General features: G+C 40.6%; 1 protein-coding gene across 5 annotated transcripts in view; it reads right to left on the bottom strand.

The window, feature by feature from the left end:
* The window catches only part of TAFA1 (TAFA chemokine like family member 1), a 314483-nt gene that overhangs the window by 11295 nt on the left and 276086 nt on the right, over nucleotides 1–27102 (bottom strand). The gene's annotated exons all lie outside the window — the stretch shown is intronic.

Below are 27102 nucleotides of genomic sequence, written 5' to 3'. Positions count from 1 at the left end.
GAGATGTGAAGTGAATGTACTGTACGTATTATACATGATACTGGCAATTACCATGTACTTTCCATTGTATTTATTATGTTACCAAGACACATGGTAACCTGGTGTTACCGGGGGAGGGACTACAACTTTGGAAGTGACAGGTAAGACAACATGACTCCAGTAACGGAGACAAAAAAATGTAAAAGACACTTCAGTCTCTAGAGATTCATTAGCTGCTTTTCTTTAAGGCATAGTTGCCTACTCTCCCGGAATGTCCGGGAGACTCCCGCATTTCTGCGAGAGCAGGGCCACCTCCCAAGTTCTCGCCCCGCAATAGATAAGTGTTGGGGGGTGGGGCGTAATGACGCATATATCGTGTCATCTTAGCCCCACCCCCTGCTGTAATTGGCCACATTTTTGACAATCGGTTAGGGGTGTGGCCAAAATGATGTGATTCACCAAGCCCCGCCCCTACACGCCCACCTCCCACGGGATCTCCCTGAAGCCAATGAGGAAAAGTTGGCAGGTATGGTTTAGAAGGAATGTAATTAGTGCTGCTGCAGTGACTTCATCAGGAATAACTGTTATAAGCACTATTACATTTTTTTTTTTTTAGGACAGACAGAACTTTCTTTTGATACCTTAGTAAATGTGCTTTTCATCTACAGGTTTTAAATTGGGAAAATAAGTTAAAACTAAATAAATAAAAACACACTTTTCCATTATACTTCTCTCTGCAACTTTTACACAATGAATTCAACACACAAAATGTACATCACATTTTATTCTGCAACTGACCAAGATTACTGGAATACCAAATATATGTACTGTAGTAGAGGTTGTGTGGCTCATAATAATGGAAGTATACACATTTTTCTGTGTATCTTTTTTTTTATTATTTTATTTTTCTTCTCATTTTATCCCCTACGGAGAATGTAAAATTCACACTTTCGGTCCCCTGAAGCGGAGGAGCGCAGGTGTAAATTTTACATCTATGGTGCTCATAACATTTATCTATTGGCTTCTACATGCCCTACTGCATACATAGTGCCTGATTTAGAGTTAGGAGTCCATCCATATTTAAGGTGCATTTTTGCAGCTTAGTAAAACCATGTTGCTGTGCAGGATGGGGGAGAACAGTTAGCAGACAGATTTAGAGTTCGAAGGGGGTCACGTCTTAGTCTAACTCTAAATCGGAGTGCAAAACAGAGCTGCCTAATATACGTGTGCTACATGCAAAAACAGCCACTATTCTCCCTGTATGCAAAATAAAATTATATATATATATATATATATATATATATATATATATATATATATATATATATATATATATATATATATATATATATATATATATATATATACACACATACATATATTTATATACTACTATACTATATAATACTTACCAAGTTTTAAAGTTGGGGTATGAGGACGGAAGGGAGCTTGGCGAATCGCCTTATTTTGGCCCTGCCCCCGCGACGAAATGACACAAAAGCGACCGAGGACGAAGCCAAAATGACACGATTCACTGCAAATCGTGTCATAGAGGCTCCCATCCTGCCCAATTCACTAGGAGGTGAGCGGAATGTGGGAGACTGGCCTGCTCTCCTGGGAGACCGGGAGACCTGACTGGAACTCCGAGAGAGTGGGCAAGTCTGATATATATATATATTTATGTAAATGCATACATGCCAACTTTTAAGATTTCTCCCCCGGGAGATTCGAGGGGAGAAGTCATGTGACATGGGGTAGGAGGGGGGGGGGGGCAAGTTGACATTGTCGCGTCACCATAGTCCCGCCCCACTATAAAAAGCCGAAATTCACGACATTGAATGGAGGTGCGTAATAGCGTCATTAAGCCCCACCCCCTCCATTCAATGCCGTGAATTTGCCTACTCTTCGAGAGCCTCCCGTGAATTCCGGGAGAGTAGGCAAGTATGCTTAAATGTTTTCTTTTTTTTTCTAGTGCTGGTCTGTTTTCTTGAACACTGCTTTATTTATTTGTCTGTACAGAGTGCATCCTCTCTCTGCATTATGCAGGATGATGTTCTGTGGGATGTAACAATACTTACTCCACCCACAACATACAATGAATAGGTCGTCCACTTCCAGCTCTATTCATTAAATTCACCATAACTGAAATCTACAAATATAACTCAGACTGGAGAAACAAAAGCATATGTTGACGATTGTATCACCAGAACTTTGCACCTCTGAGAAATGGTCTGTTCCCCTGCAAATATCACTGCAACTTCACTCATCTCTAAAGACAGCATGGGACTATGGGTAATGTAGTCCAGGCAATTCTCTTCTGGCCTTCTCTACAGTGCAAAGATCATTTCACTTGCTATTTAAACAGTAGAAGGAGCTATATTTGCTATCTGCTGTTTAAATAACAGCTATCCCTAATTTCCAAAGGCAGACCCAGGTTTGGAACATTTATGCTGTCTTTCTTTCCTTACTGGATGTTAGCATAAGGTTTCTATACCAACGTTATCTGATGTTTGAAGTTAGGTTCCACTATATCATTTATTTAGGTACCAAATAAGGTAAAATAGTTATTAGAAACAACTTATAACTTATTCATCTGCACCATTGTCAGGATTACAGCACAATAAGCATTGCAGGTGGAACAATGAGGACTGTCCTGATCTTTATATTGTATTCAATTTTCACTATACTTTTTTGCATAAATAAATATTTACTGAAAGGAAGTTTTCAAAATATAATTGAATTACTACTAAAATAATATATTGGAATGTGCAGAGCTACTATGTCTGTCCAACTGCACAGAATATCATATGTTAAGTGCACCTACTGTATCTGAAAATTGTAATTGAACATTATATAACTATGGAATTATCTCTGCACTGTGGAAATAGGTCAGGGGAGCACCATCTTCACAATGGAATTTCTATAGCGTGACAGCAGAACAGCTTTCTCAATATATTTTCATGATGTGTTAACTGTATGTATGTGTGTGTATGTACAGTATGTATATTATACAAATTTTATATTATACAAACATATGACTCTGAGTTCACCCCTGCTATCACCTGCAGTTCTCTCTCTCCCCTTCTGCCCTTATCATGCAATTATATCTCCCCCTCCCAGTGCAGTTCACTTGCTCCATCCTCCACTTCAAGTTCAGCTCTCTCCTCCTTGCAATTCTCTTGTTCCCCATCTCTCACCTTCCCCCTACTATTCACTCCCTTCCCCCTGCTGTTCTCTTTCTTCCCCCTACTGCTCTATCCCTTCCCCCTACTGCTCTCTCCCTTCTCCCTACTGCTTTCTCCCTTCCCTCTACTGTTCACTCCCTTCCCCACACTGTTCACTCCCTTCCCCCTACTGTTCTTTTCCATCTCATAGTGTTCTCTCCCTTTCCCTACTGTTCTTTCCCTTCCTCCTACTGTTCTCTGCCTTCCCCTACTGTTATCTCTTTCCCCTCCAGTTCTCACTGTTTCTCTACTGATCTCTCCCTTCCCCTACTATTATTTCCCTTTCCCCCAGTGTTCTCTCCCTTCCCCCTTCTGTTCTCACTGTTCTCCTACTGTTTTCTGCCTTACCCTACTGTTATCCCCTTCCCCCTTACTGTTCTCACTGTTCCTCTACTGTTCTCTCACTTCCCCCTATTGTTCTCTCTCTTCCCCCTGCTGTTCTCTCCCTTTCCCTATTTTTCTCACTGTTCCCCGACTGCTCTCTCCCTTCTCCTACTGTTATCCCCTTCCCCTTGCTGTTCTCTTCCTTCCCCTACTGTTCTCTCCCTTTCCCCAAGTGTTCTCTCCCTTCCCCCTACTGTTCTCTCCCTTCCCCTACTGTTCTCCCCCCTACTGTTCTATCCCTTCCCCCTACTGTTCTATCCCTTCCCCCTACTGTTTTCTCCCTTTCCCCTACTGTTCTCTCCCTTCCCCCTACTGTTCTCTCCCTTCCTGTTCTATCCCTTCCCCCTGCTGTTATATCATAGTAACATAGTTGATGAGGATGAAAAAAGACACCAGTCCATCAAGTTCAACCTATTTTGGATCTCCTGCGATCCTGCACTTATATTTGAAATTAATCCAGAGTAGGCAACCGCCCATCTGTTTCAATTTTGAAAGTCCCCCCAGACTCAATATTGCAATCCAATTTTTACCCTATATCCACTACTATCCTTTATTTTAAATTAACGGTCGTATCCCTGGATACACCTTTCCGCTAAAAATTTGTCTAACCCTTTCTTAAACATATCTATTGAATCTGCCATCACAACCTTACCTGGCAATGAATTCCATATCTTGACTGCCCTTACTGTAAAGAACCCCTTCCTTTGCTGGTTGTGAAATTTCCTCTCCTCTAACCTTAGGGGATGACCACGTGTCCTGTGTATGGTCCTTGGTATAAAAAGTTCCCATGAAAGCTCTCTGTATTGACCCCTAATGTATTTGTACATAGTAATCATATCTCCCCTTAGACGCCTCTTTTCTAAAGTAAACATGCTTAAACTGGCTAACCTTTCCTCATAACTTAATGACTCCATACCCTTTATCAATTTTGTCGCCCTTCTCTGAACCCTTTCTAGTTCCAAATTATCTTTTTTATAGAGTGGTGCCCAGAACTGTACTGCATATTCAAGATGAGGTCTTACCAACGATTTATACAGTGGCAAAATTACACCGTCTTCCCTTGCATCTATGCCTCTTTTTAAGCATGCCAATACTTTGTTTGCCCTTGCAGCTGCTGCTTGACATTGAGCACTATTGCTACGTCTACTGTCTACGAGCACTCCCAAATCCTTTTCCATTATAGATTCTCCCAAATTAATTCCATTTAATTTATAGATTGCGTTCTTGTTTTTGATCCCTGAATGCATAACCTTACATTTATCTATGTTACACCTCATATTCCATTTAGCCGCCCAATCCTCCAGTTTATTTAAGTCCCTCTGTAGAGAAGCTACATCTTGCTCTGATTTTATTACCTTACAGAGTTTAGTGTCATCTGCAAAAATAGAAACTTTACTCTCTAAACCATCACCAAGGTCATTAATAAATATATTAAAAAGGAGTGGTCCCAGCACGGAACCTTGAGGTACTCCACTTAAGACCTTTGACCAATTAGAAAATGTTCCATTTATCACAACTCTCTGTTCCCTATTCTCTAACCAGTTTTCGATCCAAGTACAAATTTTGATTTCTAGACCCAGTTCCCTTATTTTGTAAACCAACCTCTTGTGTGGCACTGTATCAAAGGCCTTTGCAAAATCTAAGTAGACCACATCTACTGTCCTGCCCTGGTCTAAGTTCCCACTAACTTCCTCGTAGAAACTAATTAGATTAGTTTGACATGACCTATCCCTCACAAATCCATGTTGATTCCCACTAATAATTTTATTGCGTACCAAGTAATCCTGAATACTGTCCCTTAATATCCCTTCCCCTACAGTTCTCACTGTTCCCCTACTGTCCTCTGCCTTCCCCGACTGTTTTTTCCCTTCCCCTACTTCTATCACCTCCCTCCTACAGTTCTCCCACTGGGCAGTTCTGTCCCCACTACTCCCCCTGCATATCTCTCTCTTACTTTTGCTGGACACTCAGCGTTGAAGCATCATTATACCACACCACCAGTGACCACCCATAAAAAAGCAGCTCTGCATAGTGCAATAATAAGCTAGAAATAAAAATAGCCCTTTTACCTTTCTGTCATATTTTATAACTACACGTTCTTATAATACAGCCCATTTCTTGTCACAGTTGGCCCGCGGCGCCCTCCTCACCGCAGCGCCTGGGGCTATCGCCCAGCTCAAACCCCTTTTTCTATGCTCCTGATTTCAATAGTGGAGTTAATTTAAAAAAGTATGTTGCTACCCAATGCACATATGCAGAACTGAAAAGCAGAATGAATTGCTGCTCGGAGACCTTCAATCTAAATTTGGTGGCAAAGATATAAAGAAGAGATATTTGCCAACGGCATATCAACCAGGTGTCAAGCACGAGAATCCAGCTTTACAGCCCAATGCCTCTGCAGCTGCACGGCTCTTTCTATAACTGTACAGGATAAAACTAGAGTAACGAGGAGAGCAGTTTATATTATGAGATATGAGATACTTCCGGCAAACAACGTACTATGTAATTTACAGTAGTAGTGAGTACCATCTAATGGGGACTATTGCGCTCTCATTATAAAGCATTGTCCAGGTTTTTTCCATAGTTTTCGTTCTACAAAGGATCACCCTAATTTAGCTACATTAATTGCATATATCATTTATTATTTTTGCATTTTTACTTGTTTCAAATGTATTTATATTTTATTGTATGTATTATTCAATTACAAATAATTTACATGCATCTATGACTTGTATTATGTTTACAAGATTGTAAATATTTTAGTTTGTGTAGAGGAAAGAGAATGTTGGAGCAACTTGCTAGGACCACTATTGTTTTACTTTGCCATATGCATTCTGGTTTTCAAGGGTCTGTCTTATTTTTACCATAGGTGACAGAAAGTGTGCTCTCCGGAAACGCTATGGCAAAGGGGGTTTGGGGGGCGTTTCGGGATGATAATAGGAATAATAATGAGGCTAGGGCGGTGGTGAAAAAGGTAGAATTAGTCCAATTTTTAATCAGAAACATTATCAGATATAGATTTATTGCTGAGTAAATTCCCATCATGCAACGTTCTCATATGGTAAGTTTTGCTGAAAATTTGTAGAAAATTAAAGCACAAAAAAACCCTGCTATTAAATATTAGAATCGGGGGGTGTGTGTAACGTAAAGGGGTGCAAGGGATGTGACCGTTACTGGGCTGAGCCCTATATGGAAGGTTAAAGCACATACATCTCCCTAACACCATGTGACCTTGCAGTAGGTACAGCTTTCTAGTACAGTATACAGACTGTGATGGCCGATGTCATTATATACTGTTTATTATAGAAAATTTTGAGTTGGGATTTCCTTTACTGCTTGGTATCACCAAATCAAAAAAAGAGGGTGGGCAGGACAAAGTGGCATGGGGGCTCTCTATGCCATAGTTGCTTATTTATGTCGATTTGCAGTTTAAATATATGGCATTGTTTCATCTGTGCCCATTGCCAAAAGCTTCCATGTGCTGCTTAACTTAATATAATCTTATAATATAATCATTACAGGTTCACCGCACATGAAAATATTTTGATATGTTGTAGAGGATGTTGCTTTGCATTGACTTTCCTTTACTTGAATGTTATAGCAAATACAGTATGGTTATTATGGTATGCTATTATAGTATTATGGTATGCTATATGGTATGCTATTATAGTATTATGGTATGCTATTATGGTATGCTATTATAGTATTATGGTATGCTATTATAGTATTATGGTATGCTAATATAGTATTATGGTATGCTATTATAGTATTATGGTATGCTATTATGGTATGCTATTAAAATATTATGGTATGCTAATATAGTATTATGGTATGCTATTATAGTATTATGGTATGCTATTATGGTATACTATTATAGTATTATGGTATGCTATTATAGTATTATGGTATGCTATTATGGTATGCTATTATAGTATTATGGTATGCTATTATGGTATGCTATTATAGTATTATGGTATGCTATTATGGTATGCTATTATAGTATTATGGTATGCTATTATGGTATACTATTATAATATTATGGTATGCTATTATAGTATTATGGTATGCTATTATGGTATACTATTATAGTATTATGGTATGCTATTATAGTATTATGGTATGCTATTATGGTATACTATTATAGAATTATGGTATGATATTATGGTATGCTATTATAGTGTTATGACATGATAGTATTATGGTATCACAGTGTTATTTTATTGGCTTCTGACAAACTTGACCCTAGTCTATGTGTGTATACGTGATAGGAAACTTAGATTGTAAGCTCTAATGGGACAGGGACCGATGTGAAAGACAACATATTCTCTGTACAGCGCCGCATAAAACGACTGGCTCTATCTAAACAATAATAAATTAATTAAATTAAATCAATAATATATAAGATAATGTAACCACTGAGGTGATGAATGACAATATAAAGTCATGATGTTGCAGATATAGTGCTTTAATACAGGTAACGGAAATTCCAGGGAACATCTAATATATGTATAATATATAATAGGTGGTGCCTTATGTCTTATGTGACTGCTGCAAGATATGCTGGCAATGGCAAAAATACCATGGGTGCTGCCGCTACGGTGGCCCGGTGATAGCAGAGGGTTATCATGAGAAAAGTGGACACATGGTAATCTTATCTATAATACACTGTAGAGGTATCTATTTCCTTACAATACATGAGTATGGCTAATAAACTGAAGACCACACTACTCAACATGTATACATATTTTAAAATTAGGAGTGTATCCCAGAGGGGCAGAACATCATCAAATAGGGAGCCCAGGGTTTGTTTTTGGGGTACCCTAAGTGTCAATTATGCAATACATTCTATCAGGAACCGGAATGATGGCGCACTAACACCTGGGGTTCCAGAAGAATGACTCACTGACACTAAGGGCTAGATTTACTAAGCTGCGGGTTTGAAAAAGTGGGAAAGTTGCCTATAGCAACCAATCAGATTCTAGCTATCATTTTGTAGAAGGTACTAAATAAATGAAAGCTAGAATCTGATTGGTTGCTATAGGCAACATCCCCACTTTTTCAAACCCGTAGCTTAGTAAATCTAGCCCTAAGGGTCTGATTCATTAAAGAGAGCAAAGCAAAAAAAAAGGAGTAACTTTGCACCTGGGCAAAACCATGTTGCACTGGAGGGGAAAGTAAATTTAAAATGTGGGGAAAGATTTATAGTTGGGGTAGGGCATGTCCTAGATCAACTTTAAATTTCAGTGTAAAAATAAAACTATCAAGTATTTGTGCGCTACATGAAAAAACAGCCAGTAGTTAACTTATGTGCAAAATTATAAACTAATTTGCACCCCTTGCATTGTACCATGGTTTGTCCTGGAGAACATTTACTCCTTTTATTTTGCCTTACTTTCCTTAATGACTCAGGCCCTAAGGGTTCAAAGCTAAAAACAATGTTGAGCCTCACTGGTTATACCATAATATATATCACCTGTGCAATATAATAGTAAGATATGATACATACATGTCAGAGATGAGCCAAATTTTCAGAACTATTCCATAGAAAATTCACAGCATTCTGCATTAACATTTTGCATGTTCTGCTGGTGGAATTTGGCTTTAAGTCTTCCCAGTTCTGTCTCAACCTCTCCATACAGCAGAATGAATCACTGTCCCAGCTCTATTCCTTATGCTTAATTTCCGTAAACTCCAAATTTACAGTTAGGTTGCGAAACAGCCATTCCGCGGAATGGCGAAGAGGCAGCGGATCTCGAAGATTCTATTGTCGGAACTTTACTCAAGTCTGCTACATTCTAATAATAATGAACATTGCTCTGGGTGCATCCATAGAACAGATTGTCTTCAGATTTTTTTTCCTCTGCTTTGTAGTAAAAGCTTCTGCAGACTTAATTTTAGGCAAATAAAAACAAGATAGTCGAACCCACTTGGCAGCGATACAAATTTCTTCACAATGAAAATAAAAATCCTTAGAGGCTCCACATAACATCTTAAGTGATCTGGACACCGTGCTCCTTTGAATTAAAAGCAGATCTGAGGATTTTCAGCTTTCACTAGAAGCTATTTCTCATTTCATGCAGCATATGAACAACATAAGAATGGGGCTGCAGTGATACAATGTGACACTAACCATCACATCAGCTTCATCAAGCTGCCATCATTAAAAAAAAAAAAGTTTAGATGTTTTAAACATTTTCTCTCACAAGGCGTCCTTGTCATTTTAATCACAGCACAACAGTGTTATCTAATGTACTTCGCATATGCAAGAAATACGTGTGGTTAATTTATAATTAAGTTATTTTAGAAACTGCAATGTTATTCTCCTAAAATACAGCCGAGTTTGACGTCACTAATCATGAGAGTCAGGGGATATCGGGGCTGTTTTATACGCGGCATTTGGGCGCGTTTCAAACTTTGATTTACATTGGACAAGGTGCGCCTAATATTTATGGAGGTGTAAGGGCTGTATGCCCTTCTGCAAAGCAAAGAATGTCACTTAAAAGTAGAGATGCTCAGGCTCGGTTCCTGGAGAACCGAACACACCCGAACTTAGGGGATCTGAGTACCGTTCCGAGCTGTCGTGCGCCCTCGGAATTAAAAACGAGGCAAAACGTCATTGTTACGTCGTCGGATCTCGGATCTCGCGAGTTTTGCATTCCCTTTTAAGAACGAGGGGTGGAAGGGAGGGCGAGCCCCCATTTTTCTTTTCTGTCACTGCTGTGTGCCAATGTGTCCTAGATGTGCTAGGAACTGCCGTGTGTTTGTGTCATTGCTCTGTCGCTTACCATCCAGCCAGGTCGCTGCAGTATTTGTCCAAAAGTGTATGAAAATAATATTGTGATCTGCGAGGTGGTCAAAATTGAGTACAAATGACTTGAAATTAGTGTTATTGAGGTTAATAATAATGTAGGAACAAAAAAAGAGCAAAATTATGTGATTTTAGCATATTTTAGGATTTTTTCTAAAAAAATACAAAATCAAAACCAAAACACACGAGGGTGGTTTTGCCAAAACCAAAACACTAAGCTAATCCAGATCCAAAACCAAAACCAAAACCAATTCACAGGGGGTCAGTCAGCATCTCTACTTAAAAGACATCCTCTTCATCTACTGTAGATGAAAGATTTATGTCTAGCTGAATGCATAGATTAAATAATAATGCAGTTTATGCATAACTGCAGGAAATCCCAATTGGAAATTCAGACCACAGTAGGCCATGCCACCATCTACCCAAAACACTTTCAGATTTACCCAACTACACTATTGGGTACCAACAGTGGGCAATCAAACACAATAAAAAATGTAGCATGGGGACCCATTACTTGAACAGAGCCCAGGCCCAAGATAGTTTCCTGTATTGTGGTTCTGGAGTTTAGATAAAGCTTGAGAACCGCTCTGCAGATGCCTGTTCCAGAAGGCCGCTGTGTGGTTCTCCGCCCGTGTTGCTCGGCATCCAGCTGTCAAGTGAAAGTACGTGATCCGCGCATGCAGCAGTGTGTATCCGGTCTGTACAGACGTGCAGTTGATGTGGCAATACAAAAGTGTAGATGATAGTTGATGTTGGTAAATCCGTTTGGAATTCGTAACCTACGCGTTTCGCACAATAATAGGCTTCCTCCCTGCACGTCTGTACAGACCGGATACACACTGCTGCATGCGCATGCGCGGATCACGTACTTTCACTTGACAGCTGGATGCCAAGCAACACGGACGGAGAACCACACAGCGGCCTCCTGGAACAGGCACCTGCAGAGCGGGCCCTCCAGGTGCGGGGTAAGTTCACCTTCTTTACCCTCCTGTGACACACCGGAGCTTTGTACACCTTTGATATTCAATGACTCGCATCCATCTTATTGACTTTTTATTGTGCGATCAGTTCGGGGAATATTACCAACAGCGTGTGATACTGCAATTAATCATTATCCTTCGGGACTTGCTTCAAACGATGCACACCATCGGGCTGAACTTTATTACTTTTACTATCAACCTGGACTATCACGTTTAAGTGAGTAATTTGTGTTCATAAACAGAACCTTTTATATCAGCAAGATTGCTGCAAATCACTATATACTTTATACCATCACTATAAAGCGAGCGGATTGTGTTCGTTTTCAGAATCAAAACTTTAATGTCAGCTTACCTGCTGCATGTATTATCATATATTTTAACCATTACCATGATACTGGAAGATGGAGTATACATCTCCATTTAACCCTTGTGTTCTTGTATGGACCTAATTAAATAACTTATGGTTTCTAACATATACCTTTCATTATTACAACAAACAGGTGCCTAGGGACTACCTCAAGTCTTTTCTTGTGGTCCTTTGATATCCAACCAGGGGGAGGGGTCCCCCCTTCACACTGTCCCCTTTTTTCGGCAGCCACCTCCTACTTAACTGGGTATTAGCGCAGATATAATCCCTTTGTCCACTAAAGCTTGAGAACACCTGTACTCCATATAAATGGGCTATTTGATTACACAACGCTATTTCACAAATGTGCCATAACCAATGATATCAGGATGATGCTTTCACTTTCTACATCGCACCAAAACAATGACAGTTACAATCCGGCTGCTCTTATACACACTGCACCATCTAATTTAAGAAGACCCAACATTTGGCAAAATTCAAATGATGATAGCGAAATATGCTCATTAAGTTCAAAGGAAAAAAAAATGCAACACTCCCCAGAGTATAAAAACACAGGCTACAACCAAGGGGGACAGTACAGTTTAACATAGATGGTTCCTTTCCTTGCGTCCTGCTATGGGATTGAAAAAAACACTATAAACCTTATAGTTAAATAGTTCATGTCTAAAGGTTTAGACAATAAAAGCATTTTTATTCAGCCTCCCGTTTAAAATATTTTAACTACTTTTTAACACAACATCATGATGGTCCTCGTCGTGTCTTCATTTGATGTGTTCTTGATTTATCTTTCCTTTAAGGAACATTGTTGTCAAATTCTAGGCACGGAAATAATTGATCAATCAGAAGCCGCTTTGCAGTGGGTCACGCGTTTTGTCCTGAATGGCTAAGATGAAAAGTTGGGATGACGTTACAATGACATTTTATCGACCCTATTGCACAAACCACATTTTTCTGATTTTTGTAAGTATTTAATTAAACTATCCAAATGCAGATAGAGAAAAGGAGTTTTGCTACATTAAAAAAGTGAGCAGCAAATCCTGCTGCAGATGATACCTGCAAACTTCCATTAGTGTCTGCCTTGTTATGATTTCACTGAACCGGAGCTGACTCCATTTGTCTGGGCAGAGGCTTCCAGTTCTGTAAACAACAGAGGGGTACTGGAGGCATGTATAGTATGAGTCGGCCTCAACAAATCTGTCAAAAATATTAGTGCTAGCTCTAAAAGTTTGTAGACATTGTATACATAGAAACACATTGGAGCCTAGTATAATATCCCGGTGCCAAGTATACAAATCTAAACCCTATACAGTGCCAAATATAATGTCATACTTCCCAACATTTGGGTATTCAGCATTGGGCAGGGGACGTGACACCATCATGATTGGGGCGTGGCCCGGTGCTATGCAAAGCAGCAGTGAATGAGACATTGCTCCCAAATTTCTCACCCGTGGGACAAAGCTGTCAGCAGCTATTTATATAGCGCCACTAGTTCTGCAGCGCTGTACAGAGAACTCACTCACATCAGTCCCTACCCCTATTGGAGCTTACAGTCTAAATTCCCTAATATACACACAGACATAAACAGAGAGAGACTATGATCAATTTTTGATAGCAATCAATTAACCTACTTGTATGTTTTTGGAGTGTGGGAAGGAAAAGGGAGCACCAGGAGGAAAGCCACACAAACACGTGGAAAACATACAAACGCCACACAGATAAGGCCATGGTCGGGAATTAAACTCATGAACTCAGTGCTGTGAGGCAGAAGTGATGACCACTGAGCCACCGTGCTGCCCAATGAAGATTGGATGATGGAACACAGCCCTCAAATAGATACTGTCCTGCCTAAGTTGGAACGGTTGGGCGGAATGTAATGTGCTAAGCCATAACTGATACTAAGTTCAGAGTTCACCTCTATAAACAGCATTCTTGTCGATGCTCACAGAATGTCTGGGAGCTTTCCGAAATAGTCAGTGACCTCTTGGAAGCCAGGCCGAACAGATATGAAGAGGGTGGAGCTCAGCCCACCATGAAGGAAACACCAAGAAGAAAAAGTAATGACTACATCTGTGTGCTGGAGAACTACGGTCATTTCTTTATAGTACACCTCCTCCTGGTAAGTAAACTGTGCTACAAGAAAATGGCCACCGCTCTCCAGCACACAGAAATAGTCACTACTTATTCTTCTACCCAGTGTTTCCTTAGAATAACTGGGCAGTGAGGATGCCATGAACACAGAATATAAGGCTGAGATTCAGCTCTAGATCTAAACTGTATAAAGGAGTTTGATTCTGTGGTATTTGGAGATTTAAGGTAGTGTGCAGTGAAAATTATTTCTGTTAAATTGCAGACAATTCGGTTATGGGAATGAATGTGAGGGATAAAGGAGGGGTGGTATCAAAGATGGCCCTTATGACCTGGCTGTACCCTCCTGGCAGTATTGTAGGACTGATAATGAGGAACAATTTGAGAACAGGGGAGACACTAAAAAAGTGGAATTAAAAGTTCAGTTGATAATTTATGCTCTCTGTCCATCCAACTTTCCATAAAATGAATTCTAACATTGTCTCATTAGGTTTTATTTCGAGTTTTGTATGCACAATCCTGTTAGCAATGATATAGGATGTCAGGCCTAATGAGGATCTCTACCTCAACTGTTTCTGCTAGATGAAAGTTTTAGAAAGAAGAGGTAAAAGGCTATGGGACTCGCAGGCTAACAAGCGTCTACTGAAAGAGCCGCAACTCTATTGAAAAGAGATTCTGAAAATAACAGTTTTATTGCGTAAACTAAAAACATCAAGAGGGAATGAAATACCTTTTGCAGCAATAGCAATACAGACCGATTTTTCATATAATGCCATCCATCCATTTCTGACATTCAGGAGAATTGTGAGCTTCCCATTTAGATCCAGTAAGAACATGGAGCCATAATTTTAGGAGGGAGTATAATATGTACAATTTTGTTTTTGTTCGGTGTAGCAATATTACATGGGTTTAACACTTTAAGACACGTTTAATTTATTGGCTAATACTTTCACTCTTGCATCTTTTACTCATCGCATGTATTTTTTTCATTGCCATGGGAAATAACAAAAAAAGAGCTCTGTCAATGCCGTAATACCCAACTTACCGAGTGTCCCGGAATGTGCAAAATTTTGTGGAGGCTTCCTGTACTCCCGGGAGAGTAGGCCATTCTCCGCCACTCCTTTTAAAAAACGCCAAGCAGGGCCTTGATGATGTGAGTTGCATCATCAGGCCTTTCTGGGTGGGTCCCAATGATGTGATTGGCACCATCATGGGCCCACCCACCAATGACACAATGATGTCATTTCGCAGCAGGGGGTGGTCACATTTTTGCGCCCCTGTACTTGCCCCTTGGAGATCCAATAACTGGACAGGTAAACAGAAATCAGAAATTATGGCAGATCTGTGGTTTTATGTCAAGGCAGCAAAAATGTACTCCTATGTACAAAACATGACATTACAGACATCTAAGGTGCCAATCCCTTTAAATATACAAGTTGAACTTCTAATCTTAAGCCTAACCTACATATGGAATCTCTCTAAAAACGAAAACATATAACACAGCGTTGGGCAAGTTCAAGGATGCAACAAATGTCTACAGTGTCATTGGGCATGTTTTGTATAATTACCCAGCTCATCCGCTTGCCATGGGTTGTGCCATCCTAATGTGCCTTCCGTTACCTGGCACAAAGGGGAATGGAGTTGACTAAGCAACCAGTTCATTATAGTATTAACACTCTAGAGGTCATTTACAGAGAGCACCAGGGGTGCACAGCAAAAAGTAATTTCCAAGTTGGTCCACGTAGCGTGCATGACGCCTCCTCTCCACACTTGGGGACAGCCTTTGCAAAGTAAAAGTGCCCCTTGATGCACCAAAAGGAGGAAAGATCTATTGAGGTGAACTGTGCAAACTGTCACACCAAAGTCCATCCTCCTATCCTTTTAGTACCTCCACTTTCAATTAAATTAACTTTTCTATTTTATTTCTTAATTAATATTTTGTTTAGCCTCTTTTATGGAATGTTTTTACTACATGCCCCTCTTTTATCTAAAGCTGTTTATTATATTGTTTGGAGCATGTCTAGAAATACGATTTTTCTGCTGAAGGCATTTCCAGTCGTTGTATTGTGAGCATATGTGGTGGCTTTGATTGTATTGTGGGCATATTGGGTGGGTTTGGTTGTATTGTGGGCATATTAGGTGGGTTTGGTTGTATTGTGGGCATATTGGGTGGGTTTGGTTATATTGTGGGCATATTGGGTGGGTTTGGGTGTATTGTGGGCATATTGGGTAGCTTTGGTTGTATTGTGGGCATATTGGGTGGGTTTGGTTATATTGTGGGCATATTAGGTGGGTTTGGTTGTATTGTGGGCATATTGGGTGGGTTTGGTTATATTGTGGGCATATTGGGTGGGTTTGGGTGTATTGTGGGCATATTGGGTAGCTTTGGTTGTATTGTGGGCATATTGGGTGGGTTTGGTTATATTGTGGGCATATTGGGTGGGTTTGGTTGTATTGTGGGCATATTGGGTGACTTTGGTTGTATTGTGGGCATAGTGTGTGGGGTTGGTTATATTGTGGGCATATTGGGTGGGTTTGGTTACATTGTGGGTACAATGGGTGGGTTTGGTTGTATAGTGGGCACATTGGGCGGTTTTGGTTGTATTGTGGGCATAGTGTGTCGGGTTGGTTATATTGTGGGCATATTGGGTGAGTTTGGTTACATTGTGGGCACATTGGGTGGGTTTGGTTGTATTGTGGGCACATTTGGTGGTTGTGGTTGTATTGTGGGCATAGTGAGTGGGTTTGGTTGTATTGTGGGCATATTGGGTAGGATTTGTTGTATTGTGGGCATATTTGGGGGCTTTGGTTGTATTGTGGGCATATTGGGTGGGTTTGGTTGTATTGTGGGCATATTGGGTGGGTTTGGTTGTACTGTGGGCATATTGGGTGGGTTTGGTTGTACTTTTGGCTGTATTGGCTGGGTTTGTCTGTACTGTGGGCATAGTGGATGGGATTGGTTGTATTGTGATGTAGTTTGTGCATATCGGGGATTGGCTTCATTTTGTTCCAATATTGCCTAGATAAATGTTCTGCATAAAATACTCCTTAATCAGCATCCGTCTCTCTTTTGGTTCAATTCATTAAGACAACTCAATCTCACCAAGTTCAGCCCACTGTTCTGGACACAAATTTCTTAATATCTGTATTTTACCTTCTAGGGTCAAGGATAAGTCATCGGGAAAAAAATAACTGCACATATTTTTGCCTACGTTCTATTATTAACACTATACCGCTCACCATATGCCATAACATCGTTTGAACTATCTAACACATGCAACTGCTAATTAACTAATTTTCAGCTTAGGTTATCACATAGAAACTTGACTACAGAAGTTCTTAATTCCTTCAAGATGTTTCTGAGGCTCCCTTGAAGGATAATGTGTAACTTCATTTGATTTTTATTAATAAGCAAGTTTCAAGCTAGCTAATTTGAAATAGTTTAGATATCTGCGGGCATCGTGTCTCATTTAGCTGGAGCTTTGCATGAGAAAATCTGAAGCTTTTCCTGTGCTTTCTCTAATTAACTCCTTCACCCATGACACTACTGGGGCATAATTTGCACATGAATCTTTGGATATGACCCTGAATTTTGGCAAGATTGTAAGATGTCACATGTGAACGAATACTATAGAATAGCAGTAACTTTTATTATGCAGAACAAAGCAATAAAGCTTCAGGGGTAATTAGTATATGGCCAATACTTTTGCAGTTACATATCAGTGTACCTATATATTGAAGGTTATATCACATCAAGGGAATCTCACAGCAATGTTGTTCTTGAGCGTATACCTAGACAGATAGTCTCTCTTAATGATAATTTCATAATTAAGTGTTAATTGAGAAAACATTGCATACACTGACTGCTGATTACCCTGGAGGTCTGACATTGGGGAACCCTCCTTCAGGGCTCATTAACAAGGACACGGTTGCTACTAATTTGTAACAACAAATCCACTATGTAGTGATCATGGTTTATTTTGCTTTGAAATTGATGTTTATAGATTTAGCTATACTTAAATAATGTTAAAACACATCAACTTGGCCCCAAAAGAGCAGATCGGATGTGTGCGTGTTGTGTCACACAGAGGTGTCTATAAAAACACAACTTGGCAACATCCTAGTGACAGCAGTCTTACATCCCTACTATACTGTTGGGGGGGCCTTGCTCCTTCTAATTAGAGGTGCTCAGGTTTGGTTTTCTGAAAACCGAGCCCACCCGAACTTAGGGGATCCGAGTAGGCTCGCGAGCCGGCTCGGTACTTTCGTGCATTCTCGGATCTCAATCGAGGCAAAACGTCATTGTTGCGTTGTTGAATCTCGCAGGACTTGGATTCCATAATTACATCCATCCCCAGGAGATCCAGCGCCATTGCTCACACAGAAACATGGGTAGCAGTGTTCTTGTCACTCTCCAGTCTCCAGTGACATTGCTCAGTGCCATTGCTCACACAGAAACAGGGGTAGCAGTGTTCTTGTCACTCTCCATACTCCAGTGACATTGCTTATACAGAAACATGAGGGGTAGCAGTGTTCTTATCACTTGACAAAAATTGGCTGGAAATTAATGTTATTGAGGTTAATAATAATGTAGGAACATTAAAAGAGCCAATTTATGTGATTTTATAAAAAAAAAATAAAAAAAAAATAAATAAAAAAAAAATAAAAAAAAAATATAAAAAAATAAATAAAAATCGGGATTTTAAAAAAAATATAGGGATTCAAAATCAAACCCAAAAGACGGGGCTCAGTAAACACATCTCTACTTCTAATATTTAAGCCTCGGTGGGAAATGTATCAAGCTGTCTTTTGTTTTTGCCAGTTTTAAAACCACCACACGTCACCGGCCATTTTCACCTCCTAACCGCCGGATCTATTGGAGCAGCCAAACTCAAATCGCTGGTGATACACTACGCTAACTGGCACAGTACTCACTGGGTAGCAGGCCCAGTGTGTGTGCATTTAGAGAAAAACACTGGTTGAGAACCAGGGGAAGGCTGTGCTGGGGGTCAGGGGGGCATTAGCCCCCCGTGCTGGACCCATAGTGGGCTACCTTGGGCTGGATCAGTGGACCATCTGCATTTTTTTTCTTTAAAAAGTTCTTAAAAGGCTACAGAATCGAGTCTTGTCCCCCGGGCTAAGATTTGCCAGCCCTCCCCTGCTGAGAAGACAATGATTTACCTGCGTATCTCTACACCTGGAGAACTAATGGTGCCAAGGTCAAGTATAGAATACAATTGTATTCAAGAGTGGCCAGTGTGTTGTAGTAAGGGCGTGAGATGTGTATGGGACAGAATGGAAATGAAAAATCAGACAGGCATTGCTGTAATACTATTTACATAGCTACAAGTGAATGCAGTGCACATATGCATGTGCAGTAGCCACAGACGTTTTCCCCGGGTACAATACATGAAGAATGAGGGTCTGAAAGCTGCTTTTATAAGGCTTTACATATTTTGATATTTGCTGATTGGTTTATTTCCCTTTCATGTGCTGTGATTGACCCAATGCTACAATGGTCATTATTTCTCCATAATTTAATTTGCCGACAACAAAGCTCTGACATTGGGCCATATCTCATAAATGTCCAGAAGGATTTGACTATCTCCAGTGGCATCTACACTTGTAATCCATTGATGCATCTAAAAGAAACGTTATTTCTGCAGAGAGAAGGATGAGAACTGTCAAACCGACAATAGCCGTTTCTCCTAGTGACATGGACTCTATGATTTACCATCTGCCAGACCGTAATATGAAGCTCGAGGTAAACAAAAGACATTTTTACCAGTAAAATGCACATAATATGAAACAAGTATAATGATGAGGGTGAACCACTCTGTCGCCACCTGCACTGGATCTAACAACATATTGATTACAGATCAGCTAACCTAAACTAACGACTCACCAATTTATGATTTACAGTTTTATTTATGATAATCATTTAGCTAATCTATTATGCCATGTTGAAATTTTTTTAAAGATTTGTATAGAATTTGATACTCAAGGTAACATTTTAGGATTAACATTTTTATCAGCTCCATATGAAAAATAAAACCCTATGAACTAACTTCCTGCAACTCCCGCGATTTCCACATAGAAACGTAAAATTTGACGGCAGATAAGAACCGCTTGGCCCATCTAGTCTGCCCATTGTTTTATTAACCTATGGTACCTTAAACCCTATTTGATCCTTAGTTCTTTGTAAGGATATTCTTATGTCTATCCCAAGCATGTTTAAATTGCTCTACTGTAGTACCCTCTACCACCTCTGATTGGAGGCTATTCCACTTATCCACTACCCTTTCTGTGAAGTAGTTTTTCCTCACACTTCCTCTAAACCTACTTCCCCCCAGTGTCAGTACATGTCCTCGTGTTCTAATACTTCTCTTCCTTTGTAGAATGTTTCCCTCCTGCACCTTGTTATAATCCTTGATATATTTGAAAGTTTCTATCATGTCCCCCTTTCCCTTCTCTGCAAACTATACATATTAAGATCTTTTAGTTTTTCGGGTAAGTTTTGTGCTGTAGGTCATGCCATACTTGCCAACTCTCCCGGAAAGTCCGGGAGACTCCCGAAATTCGGGTCAGTCTCCCGGGGGAGCTGGCATTTCTCCCGGATCCAAAATTTCACAGAGAATCGCGTCATTTGGGTCATGCACTATTTAAGTTGCCCTTCTGTGTAGAGTCTCTAATGTATTTATACCCTTCTGGAGATATGGCCTCCAGAATTGAACACAGTATTCTAGATGAGGCCGTACCAGTAACCACAATTTGACTTACCAGCAATCAAATATATTATGAACAATGACAAACTGTTTCTCTAATATTGATCATTTGATTTATCAGATCAAGTGCCAAAAAATGCCATACCATCATTAGTTACAGAAGGAGAAACTAAAAAAGTCAGAAGTATCCCACCTCTGACACCACCTATCTCTCATACACAGATGTAAATAGTAAGGACCATTGTACACATTATACTTATATTGTAATATTTTTGATTAAAAGACCAAATATGCAATATAGTCTATTCCTATGAAACTCCTAATGTGTTTTTATTGGATGCAGTTTGGTCTAGCCCTGTGAACTTTTACTGATGCACTGATTGGCTATAAGCTGACATAATAGTTATAATATAATGATACAAATAAGTGTTGTTGTAACCACAATATCAAACGAGAGAGGGAGAATATTCACTTAACAATATTTCTATAGGTGATACAGTAGTTACATAACAATATTCTTATGAGTGACTTTAAAGTATACCACACACAGTGGAGGCAGTCATTCCGTGGACTGAAATTTTCAGCCTATTAATTCAACAGGATATACTGACATCACTATGTGTCTCGTGCTTCATTAAAGTCCTTAGTTCAGCGGTTCCCAAAGTGTGCACCACGGCTCCCAGGGGTGCACCAATTCGGCAGCGCCCGGGACCCAGTATCCTCCTCCCTCCTTGCTTCTCTCTGAATTTTGGGCATGATGTCATCACGACCGACATTCAGTAACAAGCGGCGGGAGAGAGGAGAATGCTGGGTCCCGGGTGCCGCCTAATTGGTAAGTTGTTTTGTGTTTTTTTTCTCTTGCTGGCCGCGACAGAGGGGGCAGCGTGAGAGAGGGCAGATAGGGCAGAGTGAGAGATGGCAGAGGAGGCAGAGTGAGAGAGGGCAGAGAAGGCAGAGTAAGAGAGGGCAGAGGGGGTAGAGTGAGAGAGGGCAGAGGTGCAGAGTGACTGGATGCAGAGGGGGCAGAGTGACTGGATGCAGACTGGGCAGAGTGACTGGATGCAGATGGGGCAGAGTGAGAGGATGCAGAGGGGGCAGATTGAGAGGGGGCAGACTGGGCAGAGTGACTGGATGCAGATGGGGCAGAGTGAGAGGATGCAGAGGGGGCAGAGTGAGAGGGGGCAGAGTGAGAGGATGCAGAGGGGGCAGTGATTGGATGCAGAGGGGGCAGAGTGAGAGGGGGCAGAGTGAGAGGATGCAGAGGGGGCAGTGATTGGATGCAGAGGGGGCAGAGTGAATGGATGAAGAGGGGGCAGAGTGAATGGATGAAGAGGGGGCAGAGTGAGAGGATGCAGAGGGGGCAGAGTGAGAGGAGGCAGAGTGAGTGAATGCAGAGGGGGCAGAGTGAGTGGAGATGAAGGAGGTCACAGTGTGAGTTAGCTGTAAATTATTCTTTGACAGAAATGTAATTGAAAAAAATATATAAAAATATTATTTTCCCTTGGATTTATGTGTATTATATTTGCATACAACTAAATAAGTATTTCTGTCCTGACCTAAATATTTATTACGTTTTTTTGACCGAACTATTTATAAAATAGGACCGCTCCGTAATTATTTTGGAGGGGTGCCTTGAAAAAATTAGAGACACTCTAAGGGTGCCGCGACCTGCAAGTTTGGGAACCACTGCCTTAGTTCCTAGTGAACTAATAGGATGCAAATTTTGATGAATATTAATTAAGCTTACAAAATTTTGTACTAGTACAAAACTTATGTAGTAGTACAAACTAATGAAAACCTGTGAAGGATCACCCAAAATCCTATCAATTTGATTATTTTACTCATCTGAGATAAAGAACAAAGCTCAGAATAGAAAATGATAAATATAACATCCTAACCATTCAAATCACTTCACTTTGAATAAAGAATTAAATTATTGTTGTTGTTCAGTGTTTAGAAGATTCAAATCTGAATAAAATCTCATGAAAGTGTTACGACTTGCTTGTCATTACTCATTAGGACGAGATGTCCGCAAAGCTTCTGCAGAGTAGAAATCTAGATGTTCCTGTGGTTTGTATTCCCGATTCAGTGACACATAAGGGACACCCAGACTATCTGCAGTCATCCTGTGGCTGGAATAAAAATACAGTTATACCGGTTTGTTTTTCCTATTTTGCCCAGTTTTTAACTCTCTTGTGACATCTGTACTTTAATCCACTGTAAATGCATTGCATTTACTGCATTACCAGAGCTCTGAGTCTAGATGGCAGTTGCTGTCACTTGTGAAATGATTGGGATAAAGTGGAGCAGGCTGTGTGTGGGTGGCTTAGTGCATTCTGGTGTAGAAACTAGCAAAATTATTTATTTTCATAATTTGTTGGATTTTAACTTGTTTCGGAACTCTGGGATTTGAGCAATTTACCCTATTTCTATTGTCATATTCTGCTGTGCATTTCATTTTTAGTCTCACTTTACAATGCTAGTCTGTGTTAGTCTTGCAGCATCTTTTATGTCAACCATGGTGAGAATGGGTGCAAGGCGTGTTGTACACTTCAGCCTATGCATGTACATAGCAGGATCACAAAGTTCATCATCATCATTTATTTATATAGCGCCATTGATTCCGCAGCGCTGTACAGAGAACTCATTCACATCAGTCCCTGCTCCATTGGAGCTTACAGTCTAAATTCCCTAACACACACACACACACAGACACACAGACAGACAGCGAGAGAGAGTCTAGGGTCAATTTTGATAGCAGCCAATTAATCGACTAGTATGTTTTTGGAGTGTGGGAGGAAACCGGAGCACCTGGAGAAAACCCACGCAAACACCGGGAGAACATACAAACTCCTCACAGATAAGGCCATGGTCAGGAATTGAACTCACGACCCCAGTGCTGTGAGGCAGAAGTGCTAACCACTGAGCCACCGTGATGCCCCAAGTTAGGTTAATATAGCAAGAATGGCAGATGTACAACACAGCCCATAGTACTCTGTTTATGGGGTGTGTTGTTGTGTGCAGGGGAAGATCCAAACTTAGTTTACTAATTGTCACAGATTATCTGTAAACCAATGAGAGAAAAATGATGGTTGTGGGGCGGTTTACATTGCAGTGTTGGAATAGTGTACAGTATCTCCCCTGATTGTCTGTAAGAGGATTTGTTTCGATTTACGCTGTCTTAACATAGATAAAAGTTATGAGGATTCCTCATCTCTCAGTACAGATTACTATGATATTTATGTCCAATGCAACCAGGCTTCTCTAACAGTCCGCGATACATGATGGTGGATTGGTTTGCGTCTCGTCGTCACCAACCCTGTGTTTTGTCACCACTTAGTATTTGTATTGTATTTACTATACATGAGTTGTTTACTTTGTCTAATACATGTATATGTACTTCTAATATCTACCCTGGGGGAGATATGGAGACTAGGTATAAAAAGACAAGGTGGGCGTGATTTGATGATGATATTTGAATTAGAGGTGCTCAGGTTCGGTTTCCAGAAAACTGAACCCCCGCCTGAACATCACAGATCTGAGTACCGAGCCAAAACGGCTCGGTACTTTCTCGCTTCCTCTGATCTGAATCGAGGCAAAACATCATCGCTGCGTTGTCGGATCTCACGGGTTTTGGATGCCATAAGTACCTCGCTCCCCAGGAGATCCAGCACCATTGCTCAGACAGAAACAGGGGTAGCAGTGTTCTTGTCACTCTCCAGTCTCCAGTGACATTGCTCAGTGCCATTGCTCAGACAGAAACAGGGGTAGCAGTGTTCTTGTCACTCTCCAGTCTCCAGTGACATTGCTCAGTGCCATTGCTCACACAGAAACAGCGGTAGCAGTGTTCTTGTCACTCTCCAGTCTCCAGTGACATTGCTCAGTGCCATTGTTCAGACAGAAACAGGGGTAGCAGTGTTCTTGTCACTCTCCAGTCTCCAGTGACATTGCTCAGCGCCATTGCTCACACAGAAACAGGGGTAGCAGTGTTCTTGTCACTCTCCAGTCTCCAGTGACATTGCTCAGTGCCATTGCTCACACAGAAACAGGAACAAAAAAAAGAACCAAATTGTGTGATTTTAGCATTTATTTATTTTTAAAAATACACATCCAAATAACAAATAAAACCAAAACACGGGAGGTCGGTTTTGCCAAAACCAACACCAAAACCAAAACACAAAGTTAATACAGATCCAAGACCAAAACATGGGGGTCAGTGAATATCCCTAATCTGAATCATCAAATAGGTGGGGAAATGGAGCACGGTGAAACTACTGGCATTACCAGTCCCCTTCACAATGTCATTTACGTCATGCGACGGGCACAGCTAGTAATATGATAATATCATTTGCATCACCATGAATGTCCCCATCAACTTTGCAGGCCAGTAAGTGCTTTATCGGGAGCATAGCCTTCTTTCCCTGGAGTTCAGGAAGACTCCTAATAATCTGGGAGTCACCTGGACATTCCCAGGAGGGTAGGCAGCTATGGTCCATTGTGATATTGTATGCACTGCCCCCCCCCCCTCTCAGTGCCAGCGTTCACTGTGTGATGTGGGGAAGAGGGCAGCTGGGTATTATGACCCTACCAAGTGTTGCGCTGGTGCTGAACGAGCTCACTGACACTTTGCACTTCACTGTCAGCAAAACCCTCCCCTGCCTATAATCCCACCCTCTTCTAAACTCCATTATGGTGGAGTTTAGAAGGGTTTGGGATTGTTGTAGGGCAGCCTAGTTCTTTTAAATTGCTGGCTATATCCCCTTCCAATTAACCACCCCCCTCAACGGTTTGACTACACTCCCTTAGACTGTGCACCACCGATTCAAAGCGGTGCACAAGATTTTTTACTGCTTTACCCTCCCACAGTGAAAAATTTCCTGTGGACGCCCATGGCCACTAGTTTACTAAATAGCATTAGTAGCTAGCTGTAAGTTGCTATTAGAGAAGCTAGAGAATTGTGAACCAGTTTGATTGAATGTCATCGATAGGATGATCACTAAATTGTTTGTGGCACAATAGACAATAGCCCCCCGATTCAAATTTAGAATTAGAAATTTGTGGCTTGTGTTCACCTTTTTCTGTATGTGTTCAAAATTTGCTGTCCATGTTCAAGCGGTTCCCCTAAAATATAGTATTTTATAAACACTATTTCAATAATGTTTTTAAATAATAAAAACGTATTTGAAATTTTTTCATTTCAACAGTTTTGCAAGTCGCGTTCGCCATTCGAGTTTAGCCAATGATGTCCATTAAAAAAAAAAAAAGTTAAATATATCAATTTAAGATGAAATGAGCCCGGGCTGGTTTGAACCTGGTCATACCTATTTGACTTTCTCTAATTTAGTTTCAGTAATTCCCCCAATAACCGAGGAGGAACCCGGACATTCTGGGAGAGTAATCAACCATCGTCTAATATGATAGTTTATTAGTTGGCCTGTCTGCAATTAATTTGCCAATCTCTGTTCTTTCAGTGCATGATTCGGGAAATCTATGACCTATGATTGGGTAATGTATGATCTATGATTTGAGGTTTTATGTCCCCACCTATCAAACTTCACAAGTTCAAGGGCCACATGTTTGTGGTATGTCAACAGAGCTAAATCGTTTAAAATAATTTGTAAAAATATTTTTAGTTTTAAACACTATGGGGGGTATTCAATTGTCAGCGTTAACGCTGAAAAACGAGCGCTCAAAAAATATTACCGTTTATATGGTAATATTGCGCGCGAAAACCGTTAATACGGTAGTTTACTCGCTGAATTTCAGGGAGCGGCGAGCTGAAATTCCGCGAGTAATTACCGTATTAACGGTAAGATTTTTTGAGCGCTTGTTTGTTAGTGTTAACGCTAACAATTGAATACGCCCCTTAGTAAGATTTTTAAAATAGTAAAAAAGTATTGTAGACTTTTTTTTAATTCAAACAGTAAACATTACAATGTTTGAGCTTTGCCGAGGTTCCATTAAAAACTGTTAAAATGTATTAATTTTAGCGCCAACATGTTTGAGAATTCTCAAACAGGTTCAAACTAGAGATGTTCACTGACCCCTGTGTTCTGGTTTTGGTTTTGGTTTTGGATCTGGGTTAAGACAGCAGATTTAGAAGACCAAGCCTGCCAGCCCTACTATTTGTATTTCAGCAATGACAATTAGCATTGGAGCAATGGAGCTCTCCTGAATGTCACTGGAGACTTTGAAGAACACTGCTACCCTTCCTCTTTCTATTCTACCAATGACGCTGTCCAACTGCTCAACAGACTGCCAAGAACTGTGCTTCCCCTTCTGTGTCCCTCTGTGAAATGGTGCTGGATCGCCGTGGAGGGCGGTACTTATGGAATCCAAAACTAGCGAGATCCGAGAATATAACAATGACGTTTTACCTCATTTTCAATTCCGAGGGTGCGCGAAAGTACCAAGCCGGCTCGGTACTAGGATCTGCTAAGTTCGGGTGTGTTCGGTTCTTGGGGAATCGAGCCTGAGCATCTCTAGTTCAAACATAGTTGGACAGATTCGAACCGGCTTGACCATGGTCAAGTTGACTTTCTCGAATTTA

This window comes from Mixophyes fleayi, chromosome 8, assembly GCF_038048845.1.
Source record: "Mixophyes fleayi isolate aMixFle1 chromosome 8, aMixFle1.hap1, whole genome shotgun sequence".
Taxonomy (NCBI): Eukaryota; Metazoa; Chordata; class Amphibia; order Anura; family Limnodynastidae; genus Mixophyes; species Mixophyes fleayi.
This window is presented reverse-complemented; position numbering and strand designations above follow the sequence as displayed.